Below are 15,807 nucleotides of genomic sequence, written 5' to 3' on the forward strand. Positions count from 1 at the left end.
GCTGGCCTCCTGCATGGTCTGTCCCCTCCTGCTTGGTGCTGGCAGGGCTGGAGCAGTGTTTCAGGTGCCTGTTTTCAGACACTGCGGTGACAACAGGATTAGATGGCATCTGAGCAGCAGGGTTGGGGATCTCAGAGGTACCTAAATGTTGGCCTGAGGCACCTAAAGCAATCATTAGGTCTTGTCTATGTGACAGTGGCTGCGGCAGCACAGCCGCGGCACTGCAGCTGTAGCCCTCTAGCATAGACGCTTCCGACATCGAGGCCAGGGGGCAGTCTGTGGCTGTACTTATTCCATCTCTCTGAGAGGCTGTATCGAGGTTGGTGGAAGAATTCTTCCATCACCCTAGCTGTGTCTGCGCTGGGTGTTTCGCAGCCCTGGGCAACGTAGCTGGGTCCATAAGTTTTAAGGGTTGGCCAGGCCTAGGCAGGGCCAGCTCCAGGCACCAGCCAAGCAAGCTCATGCTTGGGGCGGCAGATTCTAAGGGGCGGCATTCTGTCCAATCCTAGGGTGGCACGGCTGCCCTATTTTTTTTTGTTTGTTTGTTTTTTTGCTTTTTGCTTTGCCTCCGGGTCCAGCTGCTCTGCACCCAGGGTTTTTGTTTTTGTTTTTTGCTTTGCCTCCGGGTCCGGCCACCCTGCACCCTGAGGTTTGTTTATTTATTTATTTATTTTTGCTTGGGGTGGCAAAAAAGTCAGAGCTGGCCCATGGCCTAGGTTCCTGTGTGGCTCTAGCCCAGAGATACCAAATGATTGGCCCAAGATCCCACAGGCAGCCTACCAAAGCAGGGCCTTGATTCAGGGTTTCAGTCCTAGACCTGCAGTGGGCCATCCTTCTCTATAGTCCCAGTGTGTGTTAGTCCACTCTCAGGGCCCCACCCTGCTCTTTTGCTATACTTCTGCCTGTTAGTTGCAACACCGACGGCTCATTGACGTGGCAAATGGAACTGAGATAACTAAGTTAATCATAACATGCCTTTTGCAGGGTTTTTATTTGGGGGGGGAGGGGGGTGATCCACATGTTTATAGTGCAGTATTTGAGCTTTTAGGTGCAAAGAAAGGGAGAGAAGCAGTGGTGAGGAGTCACTGGTTTTATAATCCCTAGCTCTTATCAGCTCTCCAGCACTTTCAAAGAGGTCTATAGCATCCCCTTTTTACAGCTGGAGAAGCTGAGGCACAGGGAGGCGAGGTCAGCTTGCCAGGGGTAGTGTTGGGCATAGAACCCAGGTTTCCTGAGTCTTATTCCAGTGTTCAATCTACTGGGCTACACTGCCTCTCTAGCTGCAGCCAGCCGGAGAGTGGGGCAGCTTAGCTAAAAGGAGCCAGAGAGATCTGACCAAGGGGTGTTGGAGTTACTGGACATGCTCTTTCCGTTAAGTGTAGGCAGTCTTGCAGGTTCCACATGTTCACGCTCTGTGAGATGAGCCAAGGGAAAAGGTTATAAATATGGGAGTTGGAGAGTCCTGTGGACGCAGTGGCGGATTGACCCAGAACCAAGAGAGGGCTGCTGTGGAGACTTCATCCCAATACTTGTACCACTTTGGATACAGGCTACAGAGTCCTGATCTACTAGCTTTGGATCTAGCCCTGCTCCTGCTCTGAGTAATTGCCATTGAGATCAATAGGGGCCTGGTATACAAGGCAGCTGCTGGTCTGAGCCCCTTTTCTTTGTCATGTGGCACCATGCAGTGAGAGGCAGGCAACCCAACCAAATGCCTGCCAGGCGGCAATGGATGATGTCTGATGTGCACCAGCCTGCACAGGGTCTGAATGGGTAAAAAGCTCTGCATCGCTGTACTCCACCCTCTGAACTGTGAACTTCCCACTACTGGAAATTATTTTGCACAGTTAAGAATATTGATTAGTTTCAACCTCTAGGCAAGGGCCCAGCCCTCTAAATTTAAACTTGTAGATGATAAGGGAATGATAAGGGTGTGGCTAGCTGGAGCATGCAAGATTGGACTCTACTTCCAACCTGAGCTAGGTCCTGCTCATAAACTTTAGTGCCTGTCACATGGCAGTTGCGGGGGTGGGGGTGTTAAAACTATATTTTGCAGATGGCCCCTGTTTTTATAAAGTGTTGAACCAAAAGCCGGGATCCAAACAGCCTGGACAGCAATATGGGTGAAGGCAGGCTCCTAGTTTTTTCTTCTGTCTGCTTAAAGTAAGGGCAGTATATCAACAGAGAGATAGTAATGCTTTCCAGACCACTCTCTGCTGCTTGGTAGCCGCCTTGTTGTGCCAGCCTGGGGCCTGGCTTGAGCAGACCACACCAACTTGAGTGTATTTTGTACAAGCTACACAGAGCCACCAAACTCCTGTAATTGGGATTGTAGTTTCAATTGAAAAGACCCATGCGCCAGCCTGCTTCAGCACATCTCCGTATCCTCACACCAGTCTGCTCAAACCACCACCATTGTATTCTGAGCAATGTCTGTCATACAAACCATGTCCCCCAAAACCTTCCATCATTAAACTGCAGCAGTGTAACACAATGAGCGATGTAAGAAGGCAATGACTGGTTGATACTGTCTACAACTAAAGGAAATTTTTTGAATGAAGTGATTTTTTTCATAGAAAAACAGCCTTGTTTTTTAAATAAACCTTTTTTTTTCTTCTTCAGAAAATTGTCTGTTTTTTACTTATCTAAATTTGTTGGTGGTTGAGTTTTTTATTTCTTGGTTTTCCTTCTTTTCTCCCTCCCCCCTTTTCCCTATTTTTTGTTAATTTTTTTAATATAATTTTTCCCCAAACTAAAAAATTAGCAAAACACTTTTAAAAAATTGACCCATTTTGAACCCTGCTGAAGAAAAATAGGTGAATTAATTTGTACATTTCTTAAAAATGTGTGTTCCTCCCTTTTCTGACTAGCTCTAGTGGGTGTGACTGATGAGATGTGAGAGAGGATGATGCAGAGAGATAGAGGGAGGCTGCTGTAGATGGCAGGAATGGTGGTGGCAAAGGCTCTCGCACTGCGTGGCTTATTCTGCATGAAGGGACGTAGAGGAGGAGGCCAGGGGTTAGAGAGCTGAGGGCATCAAGGAGGAGCAGCGGGAGGAAAGTCAGGGGACTGTTTGGAAAGCATGGAGGACCATTTTGAGCTGGAGGACAGGCATCAGGCATGGGGTGCTCGCTGTTCTCTGTGAGGGTGGCAGCGACGCTGCAGGTGCTGAGCTCTGGGAAGCCCGTTCTGGAGAGGCTCTGCCTGGATTGATGCTGTCGGGTGGAGGGGCCTGGTCTGGGCCCTGGTACCGGGTTGACAGGGAGCACTCAGGGCAGGGCCAGGCCTGGGTGGAGAGCCCCCTAGTGGTGACCCCAGCCACGCAGCAGGACTGTCTCCTCAGCACAGCTCCTGCGGGTGAGGTCTCCAGGCTTGGTTCAGGCGCGAGGCCTGGCTGGGAGGGGGTGACACCGGTCTCCTCTCCGTGCCCCCAGGCAGGGGTGAGGGGAAGAGGGTTACAGTGCTGGGGCCACGGGGCAGGCTGGGGGCTCTGGCTGAGGGAGGGAGCAGCTCCCCTGTGGTTTGGAGCAGAAGGGCTGGCAGCGCTCTGGGGGTGTAATTGTACCTCAGGCCCGATGTAACCTCATGTAGGGCCAGCCCCCTGAAAGCAGGCCCCACCCCATCCTGTGGGGATCCTTGCCAGTAGGCTAAGGAGAAGCAGTAACTTTCCCTACAGGCCTTTGTTTTCCAATGATGATTTCAATTGTAGAGCAGCTGCCCCAAGCAACCCTACAATAACAAACCCATGTTTCCAGCTCAGCACTCACAAGTCACCCCACAATAACAAGCCAGAGTAGGGGTATCCTGTGGCTGGTGGGCTGCCCTATGAAACCCAAACAAGTGCCCTAAAGCTAGAGGTCACAAGTAGGCCTCCAATAGCAAACCACTGTGTCTAGCCCAGCCCTCACGAACAACCCTACAATAACAAAACCGGGGGGTGGGGGGGCATTCAGTAATGAAATGGGTTTCTGGGTCAAGCGTCTACTGAGGTTAGCAGTAAATACAAAGGGAGTGCTCGGGTGACTTAAAATGAGAAGTACCTCTGAGAAGCCTGCAGGCCCCGCCCCCAGCATTGCTGGCTTGGAGGCAGATTTGGGCTGCTGCAGGTTTGCACGCATCACTAAGCAGTGTCACAGGGTTGCCAGCCCTCCAGGATTGAACTGGCAGCCCTAGGCAGGATGTGTGTGCAGGGATGGAGCTAGCTCAGTTAAAGGTGACACTGCTGCATCCCAGGGTAACTGAAATGCGTCACTCCCTTTGCCAGAGTTGTTCCCCCTCCACAGCCTAGCCAGGAGGGGGGCGGACTGAACGGCTGTTACTCTGTGTGTGTCACACCTGATCAAACCAGAAAAATCCAATAGCCTTAGTCCAGGCCTAGTTTTTGTGCGTTGAAGGGCACAGGGAATGGCTGTCCCTTGAATGTGCACTGGCTTTGTCAGACACTTTGCTGAGCTTGTGTAACCCAGAAACAGCTTCTTGTTTAAAACACCAAGCAGCATTATCCTGAGCTGGGCCCTCAATGATTATTTATTGTTTGTGTATTAAAGCACCTTAGTGTAGATCAGAGCCTTGCTTTGCTAGATAATCTACAAAGACCTATGGCCTGGAAAGCGTATAATCTAAATAGACAAGATGCACCCAGTATAGGCTGGGAAACAAGTGCGTAATAAATAACAGGTGCCAGAGCATTGCATGCAGACCTATCCCCTGAGGCAGCCTGGGCAGTTTGTCACTGGATCATTGTTTTTGGAGATATCCTATCTCCTAGAACTGGAAGGGATCTTGAAAAGTCCTCAAGTCCAGGCCCCTGCCTTCACTAGCAGGACTAAACACTGATTTTGCCCCAGATCCCTAAGTGGCCCCCTCAAGGATTGAACTCACAACTCTGGGTTTAGCAGGCCACTGCTCAAACCACTGAGCTATCCCTCCCCCCTTTTGTTCTGTCCATTCAGCATGTAAATTCCAGAAGTATCAGACTCTGCATCCACACTTAAATATTCCTCATGCTCCAGGGGCAAGGTGTGATGGAAGCTCAGATGGCCCCTGAGCCTGGCCAGCCAGCCCCGCCCTCCTCCCCAAAGAGCCCCCTTGCTAAGTATATCTGAATGTACTCTCAGGGGATCTGACCCCATTTCTTCCTACAGACTAAGGGATCTGATGATTTGTACCGTGGGCACAGCACTCTAGAGGGGAGCCTGTCAGTAAGGGACACTTCAGAGCATGCCCGTTGTCTGGCTGTTATTTGCACTGGGGGTGGGGAACCTCCTCCATCCAGCAGGGCTGATTCGCTTTCATTCAGATTAAACTGCACAACCACATGGAAACTCCCAGGGCTGAATCCAGAACTGTTTGAATCGGTCACAGCTCGGCTCCATTTCCTGTCCATATCCCAGGCTTAGTACTGCAATTCCTTTTCGCTGCCTTTCATAGAATCATAGAATATTAGAGTTGGAAGGGACCTCAAGAGGTCATCTAGTCCAACCCCCTGCTCAAAGCAGGACCAATTCCCAGCTAAATCCTCCCAGCCAGGGCTTTGTCAAGCCGGGCCTTAAAAACCTCCAAGGAAGGAGACTCCACCACCTCCCTAGGTAACGCATTCCAGTGTTTCACCACCCTCCTAGTGAAATAGTTTTTCCTGATATCCAACCTGGACCTCCCCCACTGCAACTTGAGACCATTGCTCCTTGTTCTGTCGTCTGCCACCACTGAGAACAGCCGAGCTCCATCCTCTTTGGAACCCCCCTTCAGGTAGTTGAAGGCTGCTATCAAATCCCCCCTCATTCTTCTCTTCTGGAGACTAAACAATCCCAGTTCCCTCAGCCTCTCCTCATAAGTCATGTGCTCCAGACCCCTAATCATTTTTGTTGCCCTCCGCTGGACTCTTTCCAATTTTTCCACATCCTTCTTGTAGTGTGGGGCCCAAAACTGGACACAGTATTCCAGATGAGGCCTCACCAATGTCGAATAAAGGGGAATGATCACGTTCCTCGATCTGCTGGCAATGCCCCTACTTATACAGCCCAAAATGCCGTTAGCCTTCTTGGTAACAAGAGCACACTGTTGACTCATATCCAGCTTCTCGTCCACTGTGACCCCTAGGTCCTTTTCTGCAGAACTGCTACCTAGCCATTTGGTCCCTAGTCTGAAGCAGTGCATGGGATTCTTCCGTCCTAAGTGCAGGACTCTGCACTTGTCCTTGTTGAACCTCATCAGGTTTTTTTCAGCCCAATCCTCTAATTTGTCTAGGTCCCTCTGTATCCGATCCCTACCCTCTAGTGTATCTACCACGCCTCCTAGTTTAGTGTCATCTGCAAACTTGCTGAGAGTGCAGTCCACACCATCCTCCAGATCATTAATAAAGATATTAAACAAAACCGGCCCCAGGACCGACCCTTGGGGCACTCCGCTTGAAACCGGCTGCCAACTAGACATGGAGCCATTGATCACTACCCGTTGAGCCCGACGATCTAGCCACCTTTCTATCCACCTTACAGTCCATTCATCCAGCCCATACTTCTTTAACTTGGCAGCAAGAATACTGTGGGAGACCGTATCAAAAGCTTTGCTAAAGTCAAGGAATAACACATCCACTGCTTTCCCCTCATCCACAGAGCCAGTTATCTCATCATAGAAGGCAATTAGGTTAGTCAGGCACGACTTTCCCTTCGTGAATCCATGCTGACTGTTCCTGATCACTTTCCTCTCCTCTAAATGTTTCATAATTGATTCCTTGAGGACCTGCTCCATGATTTTTCCAGGGACTGAGGTGAGGCTGACTGGCCTGTAGTTCCCCGGATCCTCCTTCTTCCCTTTTTTAAAGATGGGCACTACATTAGCCTTTTTCCAGTCATCTGGGACCTCCCCCGATCGCCATGAGTTTTCAAAAATAATGGCTAATGGCTCTGCAATCTCACCCGCCAACTCCTTTAGCACCCTCGGATGCAGCGCATCCGGCCCCGTGGACTTGTGCACGTCCAGTTTTTCTAAATAGTCCCGAACCACTTCTTTCTCCACAGAGGGTTGGTCACCTTCTCCCCATGCTGTACTGCCCAGTGCAGCAATCTGGGAGATGACCTTGTGCGTGAAGACAGAGGCAAAAAAATCATTGAGTACATTAGCTTTTTCCACATCCTCGGTCACTAGGTTGCCTCCCTTATTCAGTAAGGGACCCACACTTTCCTTGATTTTCTTCTTCTTGCTAACATACCTGAAGAAACCCTTCTTGTTACTCTTAACATTTCTTGCTAACTGCAACTCCAAGTGTGATTTGGCCTTCCTGATTTCACTCCTGCACGCCTGAGCAATATTTTTATACTCCTCCCTGGTCATTTGTCCAATCTTCCACTTCCTGTAAGCTTCTTTTTTGCGTTTAAGATCAGCAAGGATTTCACTGTTTAGCCAAGCTGGTCGCCTGCCATATTTACTATTCTTTCTACACATCGGGATGGTTTGTTCCTGCAACCTCAATAAGGATTCTTTAAAATACAGCCAGCTCTCCTGGACCCCTTTGCCCTTCATGTTATTCTCCCAGGGGATCCTGCCCATCTGTTCCCTGAGGGAGTCAAAGTCTGCTTTTCTGAAGTCCAGGGTTTCAGGCTTCTGTAAGCAGTAAATACATCTAAAGAGGCTCTTAGAAGGAAGACAATATGGATAGTGAGCGATCAGCTGTTGCAACCTGCACAGGATGTGCCATGTTTGTCTTTCTCCCAGAGGATAGAAGTGACTTCATCTGTACAAAGTGCAGGTCTCTGTATTGGAAGAGAAGGTTAAAGGATTAGAGACCCAAGTATCAAACCTGTGTTGCATCAGAGAAAATGAAGAGTTTCTGGATAGAAGTCAGCATTTGGTACTGCAGGCACAGCATGTTGAAGAATCAGAGAGGGCAGTGCAGAACGGGGAAGAAAACTGGCAGCATGTGACCTCCAGAAGAAGAAAGGGGAGAACCCATGTACCCCCAATGCAGATAGAGGTAAGAAACCATTTTCAGGCTCTCTCTGCACAGGTACTACGGTGGAGAATGGTTTGGAAGAGTCATCTGAGGGAAGGGATCAGAAGGAGACCCCATTGGCATGGGATGCATTGTCCTAGAGATGGGGGTTCCACAACCACCACTCCCAAGAGGAGGAGACGAATCGTGGTGATCGGGGACTCCCTCCTAAGGGGGACAGAGTCCTCCATTTGTCGTCCAAACCAGGAAACTTGAGCAGTGTGCTGCTTACCTGGAGCTAGAATTCAGGATGTGATGGAGTGTCTGCCAAGACTGATCAAGCCCTCGGACCCCTACCCCTTCCTACTTCTCCATTGGGCACCAATGATACTGCCAAGAATGACCTTGAGCAGGTCACTGCAGACTACATGGCTCTGTGAAGAAGGATAAAGGAATTTGAGGCACAAGTCGTATTCTTGTCCATACTCTCTGTTGAAGGAAGAGGCCCAGGTAGGGACCATCGAATTGTGACGGTAAATGCATGGTTGTGAGGATTTTGGATTCTTTGACCATGGGATGTTGTTCCAGGAAGAAGGATTGCTGGGAAGAGATGGGATCCACCTAATAAAGAGCATCTTCACAGGCAGGCTGGCTAACCTAGTGAGGAGGGCTTTAAACTAGGTTCACCGTGGGATGGCGACCTAAGCCTTGAGGTAAGTGGGGAAGTGGGATACTAGGAGAAAACACAAGGAGAAGGGTGCAACTGGGAAGGCCTCCTGATTCATACAGAGAAAGTTGGGCAATTGGCTAGATATCTCAGGTGCCTGTACACGAATGAAAGAAGCCTGGGAAACAAAAGGGAAGAATTGGAAGTCAAGGAACTATGATGTGATTGGAATAACAGACTCAGTGGGGTAACTCACATGACTGCAGCACTGTCATGGATGGGTATAAACTGTTCAGGAAGGACAGGCAGGGGAGAAAAGGTGGAGGAGTTGCACTGTATGTAAGAGAGCAGTATCATTGCTCAGAGCTCCAGTATGAACCTGGCGAAAAGCCTGTTGAAAATCTTTGGGTTAAGTTTAGACGCGAGAGGAACAAGGGTGATGTCGTGGTGGGCCTCTGCTATAGACCACCAGGCCAGGAGGATGAGGTAGACAAGGCTTTCTTCGGACACCTAACAGAAGTTTCCAGATCATAGGCCCTGGTTCTCATGGAGGACTTCAATCACCGTGACATCTGCTGGGAGAACAATACAGCAGTGCACAGATAATCCAGGAAGTTGTTGGAGAGTGATGGGGACAACTTTCTGGTGCAAGTGCTGGAGGAACCAACTAGGGGCCATGCTCCTTTTGACCTGTTGCTCACAAACAGGGAAGAATTGGTAGGGGAAGTAGAATTGGGTGACAACCTGGGCAGCAGTGACTATGAGATGGTCAAGTTCAGGATCCTGACAAAAGGAAGAAAGGAGAGCAGCAGAATACGGACCCTGAACTTCAGAAAAGCAGACTTGGACTCCCTCAGGGAACTGATGGGCAGGATCCCCTGGGAGGCTAATATGAGGGGGAAAGGAGTCCATGAGAGCTGGCTGTATTTTAAAGAAGCCTTATTGAGGGCGCAGGAACAAACCATCTCAATGTGCAGAAAGAATAACAAATATGGCAGGCAACCAGCTTGGTTTAACAGCGAAATCTTCGATGAGCTTAAACACAAAAAGCAAGCTTACAAGAAATGGAAACTTGGACAAATGACTAGGGAGGAGTATAAAAATATTGCTTGAGCATGCAGAGATGTATCGGGAAGGCAAAGCAAAATTGGAGTTGCAGCTAGCAAAGGATGTGAAGGGTAACAAGAAGGGTTTCTACAGGTGTGTTAGCAACAAGAAGGTGGTCAGGGAAAGTATGGGACCCTTACTGAATGCAGGAGGCAACCTAGTGACAGATGATGTGGAAAAAGCTGAAGTACTCAATGCTTTTTTTTGCCTCTGTCTTCACAGACAAAGTCAACTCCCAGACTGCTGCACTGGGCAGCACAGTATGGGGAGGAGGTGAGCAGCCCTCAGTGGTGAAAGAACAGGATAAGGACTATTTAGAAAAGCTGGACATGCACAAGTCCATAGGGTCAGATGCAATGCATCCGAGGGTGCTGAGGGAGTTGGCTGATGTGATTGCAGAGCCATTGGCCATTATCTTTGAAAACTCGTGGCGATTGGGGGAGGTCCTGGACGATTGGAAAAAGGCAAATATAGTGGCCATGTTAAAAAAGGGAAGAAGGAGAACCTGGGGAACTACAACCTCACCGCAGTCCCTGGAAAAATCATGGAGCAGGTCCTCAAGGAATCCATTTTGAAGCACTTGGAGGAGAGGAAGATGATCAGGAATAATCAACATGGATTCACCAAGGGCAAGTCATGCCTGATCAACCTGATTGCCTTCTATGATGAGGTAACTGGCTCTGTGGACATGGGGAAAGCGGTGGACATGATATATCTTGACTTTAGCAAAGCTTTTGATATAATCTCCCACAGTATTCTTGCCAGCAAGTTAAAAAAAGTATGGATTAGATGAATGGACTATAAGATGCATAGAAAGCTGGCTAGATTGGCGGGCTCAATGGGTAGTGATCAATGGCTCGATGATCAAGGGGTCGGTCCTGGGACCGGTTTTGTTCAACATCTTCATTAATGATCTGGATGATGGGATGAATTGCACCTTCAGCAAGTTCGTGGATGACACTAAGCTGTGGGGACAGGTAGATACACTGGAGGGTAGAGAGTGACCTAGACAAATTGGAGGATTGGGCCAAAAGAGATCTGATGAGGTTCAACAAGGACAAGTGCAGAGTCCTGCACTTAGGATGGAAGAATCCCATGCACTGCTACAGGCTGTGGAACAACTGGCTAAGCGGCAGTTCTGCAGAAAAGGACCTGGGGATTACAGTGGACAAGAAGCTGGATATGAGTCAGCAGCGTGCCCTTGTTGTCAAGCAGGCTAACTGCATATTGAGCTGCATTAGTAGGAGCATTGCCAGCAGATCAAGGGAAGTGATTATTCCCCTCTATTCGGCTCTGGTGAGGCCACACCTGAAGTATTGCATCCAGTTTTGGGCCCCCCACTACAGAAGGGATGTGGACAAATTGGAGAGAGTCCAGCAGAGGGCAACAAAAATTATTAGGGGGCTGGGGCACATGATGAGGCGAGGCTGAGGGAACTGGGATTATTTAGTCTGCAGAAGAGAAGAATGAGGGGGCATTTGATAGCTACTTTCAACTACCTGAAGGGGGGTTCCAAAGAGGATGGATCTAGACTGTTTTCAGTGGTAGCAGATGACAAAACAAGGAGTAATGGTCTCAAGTTGCAGTATGGGAGGTTCAGATTGGATATTAGGAAAAAGTTTTTCACTAGGAGGGTGGTGAAGCACTGGAATGGGTTACCTAGGGAGGTGGTGGAATCTCCTTCCTTTTAGGTTTTTAAGGTCAGGCTTGACAAAGCCCTGGCTGGGATGATTTAGTTGGGGATTGGTCCTGCTTTGAGCAGGGGGTTGGACTAGATAACCTCCTGAGGTCCTTTCCACCCTAATATTCTATGATTCTGATTCTAAAGAGTACTGCAGAAAAAGATCTAGGGGGTTATAGCGGATCATAAACTAAACATGAGTCGTCAATGTAATGCTATTGCAAAAAAAGCAATCATCATCCTGGAATATATTATCAGGAATGTTATAAGCAAGACTTAAGAAATTATTCTTCCACTCGACTCAGCATTGAGAAGTCCTCAGCTCCATGATTCATGGAGTGCTGTGTCCAGTTCTGGGAACCACGCTTTGAGAAAGATGTGGACAAATTAGAGAAAATTTAGAGGAGAGCAACAAAAAGGGTCTAGAGAACAGGACCTACAAGAAAAGATTGAAAAAATTGGGCTTGTTTAGTCTGGAGAAGAGAAGACTGAGGGCGGACATGATAACAGTCTTCAAATATGTATATACAAATATTATAAAGAGGAGGGTGATAAATTGTTCTCCTTAACCTCTGAGGATTGGACAAGAAGCAACGGGCTTAAATTGCAGCCTGGACGGTTTAGGTTCAACATTGAAAAGCTTCCTAACAGTCAGGGTAGTTAAGCACTGGAACAAACTGCCTAGGAAGGTTGTGGGTCTCCGTCATTGGAGGTTTTTAAGATGAGGTTAGAAAAACATCTGTCAGGGATGGTCTAGATCAGTGGTTCTCAAACTTTTTCTGTTCAGGACCCATTTGTAAATTTCAGTGTCCTGTCAAGACCCAGTAAATTGGTTTAGTACAAATTAATATCTGTCTTACTGATTACACATGAACGCAATAAGTACTAAGTACACGGTACCACAGCAGCAGCTCTTGTCCCCCCAAAACGGACTGGGCTCTGAGACTGCAGCACTTCTCAGGTTTGCCTTGACTGGGCCAAACTTGTGTGAGTGGCATTGCAACTTGAGACATAGAGTCACAGCACCATTCAGTCAGATTTGGTCCAGCCAGCACCCCCATATTGTCAAGACCGAGCGGCTGGTGGGCCAAAGCTGAGCAGTGCTGCCACCCCATGTACCAGGTTGCAACATCTAGAGCAGGAAGCCAAACCCAGCTAGCTCCATAGGACTGAAGTCCCAAGAGTCACCGCTGTACGATGAGTGTGGCTGTCTTTGCAACATACCCTCTTCCCACAGGCCTCCATGAGACCCTTTGTCATATTCTAGCGACCCACAGGGTGAGACGCCCTGGTCTAGATAATACATAGTCCTGCCTCAGCGCAGGGGACTGGATTAGCTGACCTCTTGAGGTCCTTTCAGCCCTACTTGTCTATAATTCTATGTTTAGAACCCTAGACTGGCAGAGGTGTCTTTCAGCTCAAGTTGACAAAGGTCCATGTGAGATACTTCAGAAGGTGTAAATCCTCCACACTGGACAGTTATAGTCTATCTTGCCCATAGGAGTTGTTGGTTTCTGACCCCAGTAGCTAGTGGTCAGCTCATGCTCTGAAGCATGAGAGTTGATTTCTATTTTGCATTTTTATCCTAGCTAAAATATCTGTGGCTGTTCTTATTCCTATCTCTGTCTATTATTCCCTTATTGTGGGACGTTGGTTTACTGGAGGGTGGGACTGTCCTTTTACTCTGGTTTGAAGGGATAAGCCAATCCCTTTGTTTGTATTTAATGTTAAAGCCCCATTCTTACTTTCCAGCTCTTGGGAGAGTTTCCCGGGCAGGGCCAGGTGTGGTTGTGCAGACGGATCAATGCCAGGTGTCAGGGTAAGACCTTCCTCCCCAGGTTAAACTGATGGCAGTGTTTCTTCTCCCCTCGCGCAAGGGTGGGTGTGGGGCATGACACAGTGGCAAATCCACATGGTGCTACACCAGGACAATCCCATTACAAAGAGGCTCACGCTGGAATCAGGTGATGCCCAACAGCACCCAGTCATGCCTCTGTCTTGGATGTACCAAGGTGTAAATCAGGGCTCAGACTGGGGGGGGGGGGGGGGAAATGGTGGTACTTTCCTAAGCTCCACCCACAAAATAAGTTCTGCCTTATGTGAGTCACCGCAATGAGACTCTGCTCACAGCAGATTGTGCAGATGTTCAGAACATGAATGTGCCTAGTCTCTAGGGTCAACTGGCCTCCTGGAACTTAGTTCCCCATCCCTGGGGACTGGATATGCCTTGGGCTTGTCTCCTTCTTGATTGGGGGCAAAAAAAATAAGTAGTGGTATCTCCCACCCACTTGTGGCACCAAAATGAGACATCACTCACAATAACTTGTGCAGCTCCATGACCCTCCCTCTCCTTCCTCACTTGAGCAATGAAATATCATCACTGGGCATGTGAATCAACCCCTCAATGGGATGAATGGGGTGGTTCACATCTCTCAGAGCTATTGTCCCAGGCTCTCTGCATACTCAAGTAGACTTCTTAGGACCAATTCAGATTTGTGAGGTTTTCATAGTGACCGTAATAGCCAGAAACTTACTTTCTTTTGTAATTGAAGGATGAGGTTCCAATACAGGTGCATACTGGCTGTTTCCAGCCCTAGTTAAATTAGTTAGAAAGGTAACTACCTATCTAATAGGTTAGAATCCCTTTGATAACAGATATCAGAGTATATGGGGTGGGAGAGTTGTGCTATATACCAGATGAATAGGGCCCTACCAAATTTACAGCCATGAAAAATGCATCACAGACTGTGAAATCTGGTCTCCCCCCCGTGAAATCAGGTCTTTTGTGTGCTTTTGCTCTACACTATGCAGATTTCACGAGGGAGACCAGCATTTCTCAAATTGGGGATCTTGACCCAAAAGGGAGTTGCAGGGGGGTTGCAAGGTTATTTCTGCACTGCCTTCAGGGCTGGGCAGCCCAAGAGCGTCGGCTCCTGACTGAGGGCCCAGTTCTGCAGGCAGCAGCGCAGAAGTAAGGGTGGCAATACCATACCATGCCATTCTTACTTCTGCGCTGCTGCTGGCGGTGGCTTTGCCTTCAAAGCTGGGCTCCCGGCCAGCAGCCACCACTCTCCAGCTGCCCAGTTCTGAAGGCAGAACTGCCGCCTGCAGCAGGAAGCTTAGCAGTACCACAACCCCCCCCCCCCCCCAATAACCTTGCGACCCTCCCCTCAACTCCTTTTTGTGTCAGGACCCTTACAATTACAACACTGTGAAATTTCAGATTTAAATAGCTGAAATCATGAAATTTACGATGTTTCAAATCCTTGACCATGAAATTTGACCAAAATGGACCACAAATTCGGTAGGGCCCTACAGATGAGTCAACAGGTTCTTGTATCCTGACTATTTCTTTCTATCAGTTTGCCTCAGGGACTGGCAATGAGATTGACAATAAATCACTAAAATCTAGCCCAGGTTGGTACTGATTACAATATGTCATTGTCTGATGGCTCCTTAGTGGCCTGTGTGAAGTGCATTTTATGGGTCTCACCACTCACCAGATCCTAGTAAGGCCAGATCTACTCTTAGAAATGTGGCTGGCATAGCTGGGGCAGTCCAAGGGGTGAGTCTGAGCTTATATAGCGACCTCGGGAAAAGCTCTGGAGTAGCTGTTATACTCGTATAAAATGGCTTATACCTATTAGGCTTAGTTTGTCACCCTGAACCAGATGAAACTCTCTAGCCTTAGTGCTGTTATACTGGCATATCTGTGTCCACACTGGGGGTAGGCAGTTCATCTGTAACTATGCTGACAGAGCAGCAAAATCTTTCAGTGTAAACAAGGTCAAAGACAAGTATCAACAGGCTGCTTGGCACGCTTCGGACCCTTTGCCAGCAGTCTCAGCAGAGAGGTCAAGGCTCTTCCCAGGAACAGAGAAATTGATGCCTTGGTGAATTGACCTCCCCCCACGGAAAGCTTTAATGCCTGCTGCTCTGCAGTGCCAGGAGAATAGAAAGACCTGGCCACTCGACCTGGGCTGTATCTGTGCAGCACGACCAGGGCGCTCTCCCTGGGGCACTGAGCAATGAAATGTGACTTTTCCCTGTTACCCAGTCTCCTGTGCAGTGCTGCCAGCCCCTCCCCGCAGCTCCCCCAGAGTGGGGCTGTACTGGCTGGTGACACAATGTCCAGAACCTAGGGCTCTCAAGCACCTAGTTCTTTCTGGCCCTGCCCTGGCTGCCTTTGTTAGACTGAGCGCACAGCAGCAGCACTGCTGCTACACCGGCCAGCATGGATCAGTACAAAGATCCCCTGCCACAGCATGGGCACTTTCAAAGTCCCTGTCCTGGCTACAGCTGACCTGTCAGAGCTACAGCTTTCAGGGGGCTGCTTCGTCTCCAGACCCTGGAATGGGATGGGGTGAAGAGGGTGGGGCGGGCCAATCTGATCAGAAATACAAAGGCAAGGCACACACACTCGCT

Source organism: Malaclemys terrapin, chromosome 16, assembly GCF_027887155.1.
Source record: "Malaclemys terrapin pileata isolate rMalTer1 chromosome 16, rMalTer1.hap1, whole genome shotgun sequence".
NCBI lineage: Eukaryota > Metazoa > Chordata > Testudines > Emydidae > Malaclemys > Malaclemys terrapin.